The sequence below is a fragment of the Arachis ipaensis genome, chromosome B5 (assembly GCF_059453495.1).
Source record: "Arachis ipaensis isolate K30076 ecotype BB chromosome B5, ASM5945349v1, whole genome shotgun sequence".
NCBI classification, from domain to species: domain Eukaryota; kingdom Viridiplantae; phylum Streptophyta; class Magnoliopsida; order Fabales; family Fabaceae; genus Arachis; species Arachis ipaensis.
Window position 1 is genome coordinate 130409128 of NC_142440.1, and position 10517 is coordinate 130419644.

A 10517-nucleotide genomic window follows, 5' to 3' on the forward strand; every position below is an offset into this window, starting at 1 on the left:
ACCCAAGGTAAGAAAGTTTTTTCTATGTATGACGAGTCCTTTAGGGACTTTAAGAATTACTATTTCAAGGTCTGAGCTGTTAAGGGAGCTCGGCCCTTCTTTTTGGATGAGAATGATGAACCCACCTTCCCTCTGTGCTGGCAAAAGAATGTGGTAGTAGCTAGGTATTTCTGAGAAAGTCTGGATGAGGTCGAACAGGCCTTTGTGCGTGTGTTAGAGGAGAACTAGGGAGAACCTCCTCACCTTGACACAAAGAGGTTCCTGGGAGATCCTTCCCTTCTTCGTGCTAAATTGGGTAGGGGCCGACTTCTTTTTTGGTTTTTTTCTTTGTTTGCTTGTTTATTTGCCAATCTATCCCTTTCTTATTTGTAACTTGATTTTGCTGTTTTCTTTTTTCAGCGATGGTGAAGACCACTGAATCCATGAAGGATTTTAAAAGGGCCAAGAAAGCGACAGCTGCTTGATAAACCCCGATTTCGTGATTTATCTTGTTCTTATTTTAGGGGATTTTACCACCTTTTCCCACATTTATTCAATAAACTGGCATGATTTTGTAATTCTCCCTTGAATTGTGCTTAAGTGTAAAAACATGCTTTTTAGGCCCTAAATTGGTGATTTTGATTCACTTTAATTCCATTCGATGCCTTGATGTGTATGTTGAGTGATTTCAGGTTTGTAAGGCAAGTATTGGATGGAAGAAATGAGTAGAAAAGCATACAAAGGGGAGAATGCATGAAGAAACAAAGATTGGGAATGCATCAATGGACGTGCACGTGTACAAGGCGCGCACGCGCAAAAGAGGTTTTACATAGAGACGCGTACGCGTACATGACGCGTCCGCGCGGGTGAAGATTTTGCCAATCGACGCGCACGCGCCGATACTCTCACATGGCCCACTTAAAGGCAAAATGCTGGGGGCAATTTTTGAGCTGCCCAGGCCCAAATCCAACTTGTTTCTGAGTGTATTTCATGCAGAATTGAAGTTCAAGCAAAGGAGGAGCAATTAGTTTAGCCAACATGAGCCTTTAGTTAGTTTTCTAGAGAGAGAAGCTCCCTCTTCTCTCTAGAATTAGGTTAGGATTAGGTTAGATTGTCTTAGATCCATGTTTAATTAGTTGATCTCATCTTGTTTCTTTTATAATTTCTCATCTCTACATCTTGATTCTCTTATTTGTGATGTTAATTTCTCCTTTTGCTCTCTTTTGTGATGATGAACTCATGTTGGATTTGGTTTACTTTTAATGCAATTTGATGTTGATGTTTCTTTTATTGATGAATTGAGTTGTGAATTTATTTTTCTTGCAATTAGTAGTTGGTAGATTTTATTATTCTTGCAATTCATGATATTTATTTCTATTGCACCCTATGTGTTTGATGAAATGTTCTCTTTAGTTTTTGAGTAGTTTTGCCAACTCTTGGTCTAAGCTAAGGGAATTGGGTAAATTTGAGTTATTGGGTATAATGAATTTGGTGATTTGAGAACCCTTGGTGATCAATTTGACACTCATTGACGCTAACCCACTACTAAGTTAATTAGTAGGTGGGTTGGGACTTACGGGTTGATGTGATTAAACCTATTTGACGTACTTCAAAGCTTAGGAGTAGATGTTACGTACTTAAGGCTTTTGGGAAGTAGACTCAATAGGTTGGCCTCTCATAATTATCAATATTTGGTTTGTTGACAAGGATGGTGATCTCAATTACCTAAGTCTTAGCCAAGAGTTCTTTATCTTGTTTTCTTTAATTACTTGCCTAATTTACTTTTCTTGCCCTCCTATGAACCAAAAACCCCCTACCCCCTTATAGCCAATAATTAAGCCTTCTATTGTTTCCTAGGGAGACGACCCAGAGTCCAAATACTCCGGTTAATTCTTATTTGGGGTTTGTACATGTGACAACCTAAATTTTTGTATGTGAGGACTCTTGTTGGTCTAGAACTATACTTGCAACGAGAATTCAATTGAGAAATTCTATATCAACAAAAAGTTATGCACAATCAAAATGGCGCCGTTGCCGGGGACACACTGGTGCTATGTTATTGGTTATTGTATATATTGTGAATAGCTTGAATTTTGGTTTGTTTGCCAGTTTTTGCTAGTTTAGGATTTTATTTTCTTTGTTTCTTATTAATATTTGTTTTTATTTTCTCTTTCACTATGAATTCTCATCCTTTTGGCTATGAGTGTAGTTTAAACTATGTTGTAGGAAATGAAAGCTCCAATGAGAATATACATCAAGGATTTGGAAATCAAGGATGGGAGGAACCCCAAGCTTATGAACAACCTTCATGGCAACAACCTCCTCCGAACTATTATGGGTATAATCCTGATCCTAATGTGTATCAAGCCAATGTGTGTGATGATCTTCATTGTGGTTGTCAACCACAATCACCATATGCATATGATCCTATTCCTCAATATAGCCATACACTATACTCACATGCCTCACACCACCATTCTACTCCATATGACCATAACCAATACCCATCGTATCAACCACCGTATGAACCACATCTAGAACAACCAACACCCCAATACCAATACTCCCAAGAACCACAAATTCTACGTACACCACCTCAAGAAATCTGCCAATATGAACCACCTTCCAACATCAACAATCTTTCCTCAAACACTGAACCCTATCTTCCACCACCACCTCCCGATGAAGCCTTCATGTTAGAACTGAGAGACCTTGAATCTCGTATCTTAAGGCGACCAGAGGATGATGAAACTAAGTTTAAGGAGCTAAGAGCAAGGATAGCTAGCATGGTAGAAGCCGTGAATCACCTAACATCCCACCTAAACTCATGTACCATAAGTACCCCATTGATAAATATGGAGAAACGATCAAGGAGTTTAGTGAGGGAACGAACTTGAAGCTCTATGGTGAGGAAGAAGAGTTGAAGCAAGAAGTGCAACAAGAGGAGAAGGTAGAGATTAGCAAACAAAAGGAAGTAGTGGGTGGATGTTTAGGATATATTGAGCACATAAGGGAATCTCAAGTTGAAGAGCCCTCCGCCACAGAGTATGGAAGAGATGTTAGAGAGGAGAGTAAAGTTGTGAAAGTAAACGGAGAGTTGAAGGAAATTGACCAAGAAGTGGACTCCATCACGAATGATTTTTTGCCCACATTGACCAATTCCCTTGACGATCTTGTTGAGCCTTCTCCCAGTGGACTAGAAAGCAAGGTTGAAGAAGATGTGCAACCTCCAAGACCTATTGTAAGTGAAGAACCAGAAGAAGTACTCCAAGCAACAAGCCTTCCTATCTATGATGATTCCGCATCAACATATGATCCTTTCGAGTTTGAAGAATCCTTTCCCACAATGCTTAAACTTGATGATGAGGTAGACTTCACTAGACTTCCTATCTATGATGAGAGTAATGGGGAAGAGATAGAAGAAATTAGTGAAGAAGAATGTGAGTTTGAGGAAGCTTGGCGAGAGGAGAAACTTGAAAAACCTTGCCAAGTGGTGGAAGCCTCTAGAAGAGGATAGACGGGAGTAGAGCATGCTTTATCAAGATCTTTGGGAACTCCTTCACCTAGTTCACCATCCAATCCTTTGCGTGAGTGGGTAAAACTTCTAACTCTCAGCTTTATTACCCCACTTGAGCATGGTTTGCTTGAGACGGATGGCTAACTTAGGGCGCTTTGTGGAATTAAGCGAAAGAGGAGGATGTTTAGTGGTTGGCGTTCTAAATCTAGACTCATTATGGTTGGAAGCTGAAAATTGAAGAGCATGGATTGGTGAAATGCTCAATTAAATGGGTCTAGGAGGATAATTTGGTGCTTTCATGAGAATTCTGCTTTCTCATCACCCGGACGGAATCAAGTCGATCAACTAGAAGATGGGTGCGAAGACAAAGTATGGGATCCTGGATCACATCATAGCAATCAGTTTTGGGAGCTCATATTTTGGAGAGAACCTCACCAAAGCTTGGTGAAGAAGGTTGGAACATCGGACAACCAATTGAAGGACAAGCACTCTTGGAGGTTCAAGGATGGATACAAGCATAAACCACCTTGACAAGAAGCCTTCCAAATGTCCAACTTAAGGACTTAAACTAAAAGTGCTTGGTGGGAGACACCCCACCATGGTAAACTCTTTCTATTCTCTTGTAGATATAATGAACGAATGAATTGGGTTCCATTGCATATAAATTCTTTACTTCTTAGTACATTTTGACTTGTTTGCTGAGGTGTTTATACAATCTATGCTTTAATTAGGGATGCTTCTTTGCATTTGAGTTTTTGCTTGGATTGCAAGTTTCCTCAATTTATTTGAAAAACCCCCCAATATTTCAAAATGTGCTTAATTTTGCATCTTAGCTAATTTTAGAGTCTTAGAGGAGATTAGGAGGATATTGAGCTCCTTTTGATGCTCATAAAAAAAAAGCCACGCGCAACCGCATAGCACGCGCGTGCGTCGGCTGCGTATTTACGTTTTCTGGGCCAAGGACCAGAGAGTTGTGCCACTTTTAGGCTAACTCTGTGCCTCAACCCACGCGGACACACGCTGTACGCGTCCGCTCACCTTCCTGTTTCCTTACCCACACAAACGCGCACGGTGCACGCGTGCATCGATGCGTTTTAGCATCACCCAGGCCAAAGGACCCGAGAGTTGTGACAACTCTGGGTCCTTTTTATGCCTCTGGCCCAGCTTACCTGCGCAGACGTGCACTGTACGCATCCGCGCCCATTGCCAATTCTTCCATCTACGCGCAAGCGTATATGGCGCTTCCGCGCCAATCCTTAATTGCCTCCACCCACGCGGACGCGCACGGTGCACGCACGCGTGGATTCAAATTTTTACTTAACCCAGGGACGCGAAGCCCTAGCGCATTCGCGCAGCAACCCTCTTCCCCTCCAATGTTCCATTTCTCCTTCTCCCTCCATTGCCAACCACTAGCCATCCTCCGGCGAGCATCCCGGCGCGCACCACCGCTGCCGTCGCCGCACGTCCCCCTCTTCCTCGCTCTCTCTCTCTCTCTCTTTCACTCAGCCCTCTCTTCTCTGTTCTCTCTCACAGTGTCTCCGCAGCTAGCCACTGCCCACCACCGTGAGCTCTGCTGCGCCGCCACCGCTCCTGGGAAGCATATCCACCTCGCTGCTTCGCCCCTTTCCTTTCCCAATTTCTCTCACTCCCTGCTTCTGCATTCCAGGTCCACACCCTTCTTCCGTGTTTTATTCCATTTCTTTACTTTAGTTAGTTAGTGAATTTTTGTCAATTTAGTTCAGTTGGATTAGTTTAGTTAGTTTAGTGTAATTAGGTGGTTAGAGAATCTAGGCTAAGTAGTGGATTTAGGTTTGTTTGAATTTTTGATGCTGTGTGCAATTGCTGTGTTTTATTGCTTTGCTTGTGCTGTATGTTTGGCTTGCCTAATGCTGCTGCATACTATTTTAATGCTGCTTTGTGCTTGAAGTGTTGGAATTCAGATTACTTGCGTATTGAATGGTTCATTGTTGATGGGGTGATTCCGTTTTTCTCGAATTCAATTTGAATTATCAATTGCTCCACTCCAATTTTCCATTTTATTCTTGTTTCAAGACCCTTGTTATTGCTGAATTCCTATTTTACTTTGTTCTTGATGCTGTTCTGGTGCTGTGCTGAAGACAATTTCTCTGTGCATTGTGTAAGGAAATAAAGCTTTTGTAGCATGCTGGTCTAGTTTAAATTGTTTCCTGATGAACTGCTGCTGAATTATTGGCTCATCTGTTCAATTCATATGAACTCATACATAATATTTGTGTCTTTGATATTCAATGAATTCATATGGATTAGACTTGCTTGTTTGAATTTGGGAAAGTAGCCAATGTACTGCTGAAATGCTTCCGGATTTTTCATAACCATGTTTCATGAAATAACAATGTTTTGATTGATGCAACAAGCTTCTATTTGACGATTTCTGTGTCAATAGAACTTTGTGAGCTAAATAGTTTGGAAAATCCTTAAGAACAAGTTTTAGGTCATGCTTATCACATTCTTTGCTTATTATTCATGGTGATTTGCTTATATGCATTGAATGATTTGAATGAATTTTCAGATTGGCCATCACTTGTAACTCTTTTAAGATTTCATGCCTCTTTTGCATAAATACACAAGTTGAAAGTTTTTCTTTTTATCTAAGTGGCTGATTTGATTCACTTTATTCATGCATAATTTGCATTAAGCCACATAGACCATAAGGTTTTCCACTCTTTTCTTAACTTGTAACTTTTATGCATCATTGAATTTGATGTTGAATGCTTCTTGATTGATTCATTATTTAATGATTTGACTTCACCAACACAAATTCATATGACTCTAGTGATCTTTGTAATGACTGATGACTTGTTTTCTCTTAGTTGTTTTCTGACTATATCATATTTCATCAACAATGACTTGATGCATTTCATGACTATGAACGTGCTTACATTCCTACTTTGTACATTCCCTTTTGAATTGAGCCGGTAACCACCGTATCACTGATTTTCAACTAATTTCTAACTCTAACTTGTTTAACCAACTAACCTCTTTTGGTTTTCAACTTAACTCTTTTGATCATTCTTTTGGATATGGTGTTTCCTAGGCTTAGTAAACAAGTAATGTGCAAATGTGGTTTGAAGTTTGATTTGAATTCTGAATTCTGTTGCTTGCATTCCAAGAAATCTCCTTTCTTTATTCACTTCATGAATATGCTTTACTTTGAGTGCTTATTATCTGTTTGGCTATCTGCTTATATTGTATCATCTCTATTTTTCAGGATGTAAGACAAAGGAAAGGCTATAGCCACTACTTCTAAAAACTCTACCCCCTCTCCTTATGCAAACTATGCTAAGAATCCCCTGAATGAAGAGGATAAGGAAAATCAGTTGCTTCCACCTACTGACCCAATCAAATTCCCAAACCTCTACTGTGAGCTCCGCTTCTCCGACTTCCAGAAGAAGAATCTAAACATTGAGAAGAAACTGCTCCTTCCCAATGATGTGAGGCGTGCTGGTGCACGAAATTGTGATCATCAACAATGGCGCCAAAGGATTTGGAGCTCTCAAACGTGAATCACACTTTGTCACAATTCCGCACAACTAACCAGCAAGTGCACTGGGTCGTCCAAGTAATACCTTACGTGAGTAAGGGTCGATCCCATGGAGACTGTCGGCTTGAAACAAGCTATTGTCACCTTGTAAATCTCAGTCAGGCGAATTCAGATGGTGATGGAGAATTGATAATTGAAAATAAATAAAAACATAAAATAAAGATAGAGATACTTATGTAATTCATTGGTAGGAATTTCAGATAAGCGTATGGAGATGCTTTGTCCATCCTGAACCTCTGCTTTCCTATTGCCTTCTTCCAATCATTCATACTCCCTTCCATGGCAAGCTTATGTTGGGTTTCACCGTTGTTAATGGCTACCTCCCGTCCTCTCAGTGAAAATGGTCCTGATGCTCTGTCACAACATCGGCTAATCAGCTGTTGGTTCTCGATCATGTCGGAATAAGATCCATTGATCCTTTTGCATCTGTCACACGCCCCACACTCGGGAGTTTAAAGCTCGTCACAGTCATCCCGTCCCAGATCCTACTCGGAATACCACAGATAAGGTTTAGACTTTTCGGATCTCAAGAATGCTGCCAATTAATTCTCGCCTATACCACGAAGACTCTGATTGCATGGAATGGAGAGCTCGGTTGTCAGGCGAGGCACCCATGCGTCATGAACCAGAAGGCTAAGAGATACACACTCAATCGAAGGTAGAACGGAGGTGGTTGTCAGGCACGCGTTCATAGGTGAGAATGATGATGAGTGTCACGGATCATCACATTCATCAAGTTGAAGAACAAGTGATATCTTAGAGAAGAAGTAGACGTGAATTGAATAGAAAAACAATAGTAATTGCATTAATTCATGAGGAACAGCAGAGCTCCACACCTTAATCTATGGTGTGTAGAAACTCCACCGTTGAAAATACATAAGAACAAGGTCTAGGCATGGCCGTGAGGCCAGCCCCCAAATCTGTCTAAGATAGCATAAGACTACTCAAAGATTCCAAGATGATCAAAAGTTGAAAATACAATAGTATAAGGTCCTATTTATAGAGAACTAGTAGCCTAGGGTTTACAGAAATCAGTAATTAATGCAGAAATCTTCTTCTGGGCCCACTTGGTGTGTGCTTGGGCTGAGCATTGAAGCTTCCATGTGTAGAGACTTTTCTTGGAGTTAAACGCCAGCTTTTGTGCCAGTTTGGGCGTTTAACTCTAGCTTTTGTGCCAGTTCCGGCGTTAAACGCCAGAATTCTTGAGCTGACTTGGAATGCCTATTTGTGCCATCAAATCTCGAAAAAAGTATAGACTATTATATATTGCTGAAAAGTCCAGGATGTCTACTTTTCAACGCAATTGAGAGTGCGCCAATTGGGCTTTTGTAGCTCCAGAAAATCCACTTTGAGTGTAGGGAGGTCAGAATCCAACAGCATCTGCAGTCCTTTTTCAGCCTCTGAGTCAGATTTTTGCTCAGGTCCCTCAATTTCAACCAGAAAATACCTAAAATCATAGAAAAACACACAAACTCATAGTAAAGTCCAGAAAAGTGATTTTTATTTAAAAAATAATAAAAATATAATAAAAACTAACTAAAATATACTAAAAACATACTAAAAACAATGCCAAAAAGCGTATAAATTATCCGCTCATCACAACACCAAACTTAAATTGTTGCTTGTCCCCAAGCAACTTAAAATCAAATAGGATAAAAAGAAGAGAATATACAATGAATTCCTAAAATATCTATGAAGATCAGTATTAATTACATGAGCGGGGCTTTTAGCTTTTTGCTTCTGAACAGTTTTGGCATCTCACTTTATTCCTTGAAGTTCATAATGATTGGCATCTATAAGAACTCATAATCCAGGTAGTGTTATTGATTCTCCTAGTTAAGTATGTTGATTTTTGAACACAGCTACTTTATGAGTCTTGGCCGTGGCTCTAAGCACTTTGTTTTCCAGTATTACCACCGGATACATAAATGCCACAGACACATAACTGGGTGAACCTTTTCAGATTGTGACTCAGCTTTGCTAGAGTCCCCAATTAGAGGTGTCCAGGGTTCTTAAGCACACTCTTTTTGCTTTTGGACCACGACTTTAACCCCTCAGTCTCAAGTTTTCACTTGACACCTTCACGCCACAAGCACATGGTTAGGGACAACTTGGTTGAGCTGCTTAGGCCAGGATTTTATTCCTGTGGGCCCTCCTATCCACTGATGCTCAAAGCCTTGGATCCTTTTTATCACGCTTGCCTTTTGATTTAAAGGGGTATTGGCTTTTTCTGCTTGCTTTTCTTTTTCTTTCTTTTTCTTTTCTCTTTTTTTTCTTTTTTTTTTTTGCAAGCTTTTCACTGCTTTTTCTTGCTTCAAGAATCAATTTTATGATTTTTCAGATCATCAGATAACATTTCTCCTTTTCCCATTATTCTTTCAAGAGCCAACAATTTTTAACATTCATGAATCAACAAATTCAAAAATATGCACTGTTCAAGCATTTATTCAGAAAAACAATAGTATTGCCACCACATAAAAAATAATTAAACTGTTTTAAAATTTGAAATTCATGCACTTCTTTTTCTTTTTCAATTAAAAAACATTTTTCATTTAAGAAAGGTGATGGATTCATTTTCATAGCTTCAAGGCATAGACACTAATGATCATGTAATAAAGACACAAAGATAAATAAACATAAGCATAAAAATTCGAAAAACAGGAAAATAAAGAACAAGGAAATTAAAGAACGGGTCCACCTTAGTGATGGCGGCTTGTTCTTCCTCTTGAAGATCTTATGGAGTGCTTGAGCTCCTCAATGTCTCTTCCTTGCCTTTGTTGCTCCTCTCTCATGGTTATTTGGTCTTCTCTAATTTCATGGAGGAGGATGGAATGCTCTTGGTGCTCCACCCTTAGTTGTCCCATATTGGAACTTAATTCTCCTAGGGAGGTGTTGATTTGCTCCCAATAGTTTTGTGGAGGAAAATGCATCCCTTGAGGTATCTCAGGGATTTCATGATGAGGAGTCTCCTCATGCTCTTGGTGAGGTTCTCTCACTTGCGCCATCCTTTTCTTAGTGATGGGCTTGTCCTCATCAATTAGGATGTCTTCCTCTATGTCAATTCCAGCTGAATTGCAGAGGTGACAAATGAGATGAGGGAAGGCTAACCTTGCCACAGTGGAGGACTTGTCCGCCACCTTGTAGAGTTCTTGGGATATAAACTCATGAACTTCTACTTCCTCTCTAATCATGATACTATGAATCATGATAGCCCGGTCTATAGTAACTTTAGATCGGTTGCTAGTAGGAATGATTGAGCGTTGGATGAACTCCAACCATCCCCTAGCCACGGGCTTGAGGTCATGCCTTCTTAGTTGAACCGGCTTTCCTCTTGAATCACTCTTCCATTGAGCGCCTTCTTCACAGATGTCCATGAGGACTTGGTCCAACCTTTGATCAAAGTTGACCCTTCTAGTGTATGGGTGTGCATCTCCTTGCATC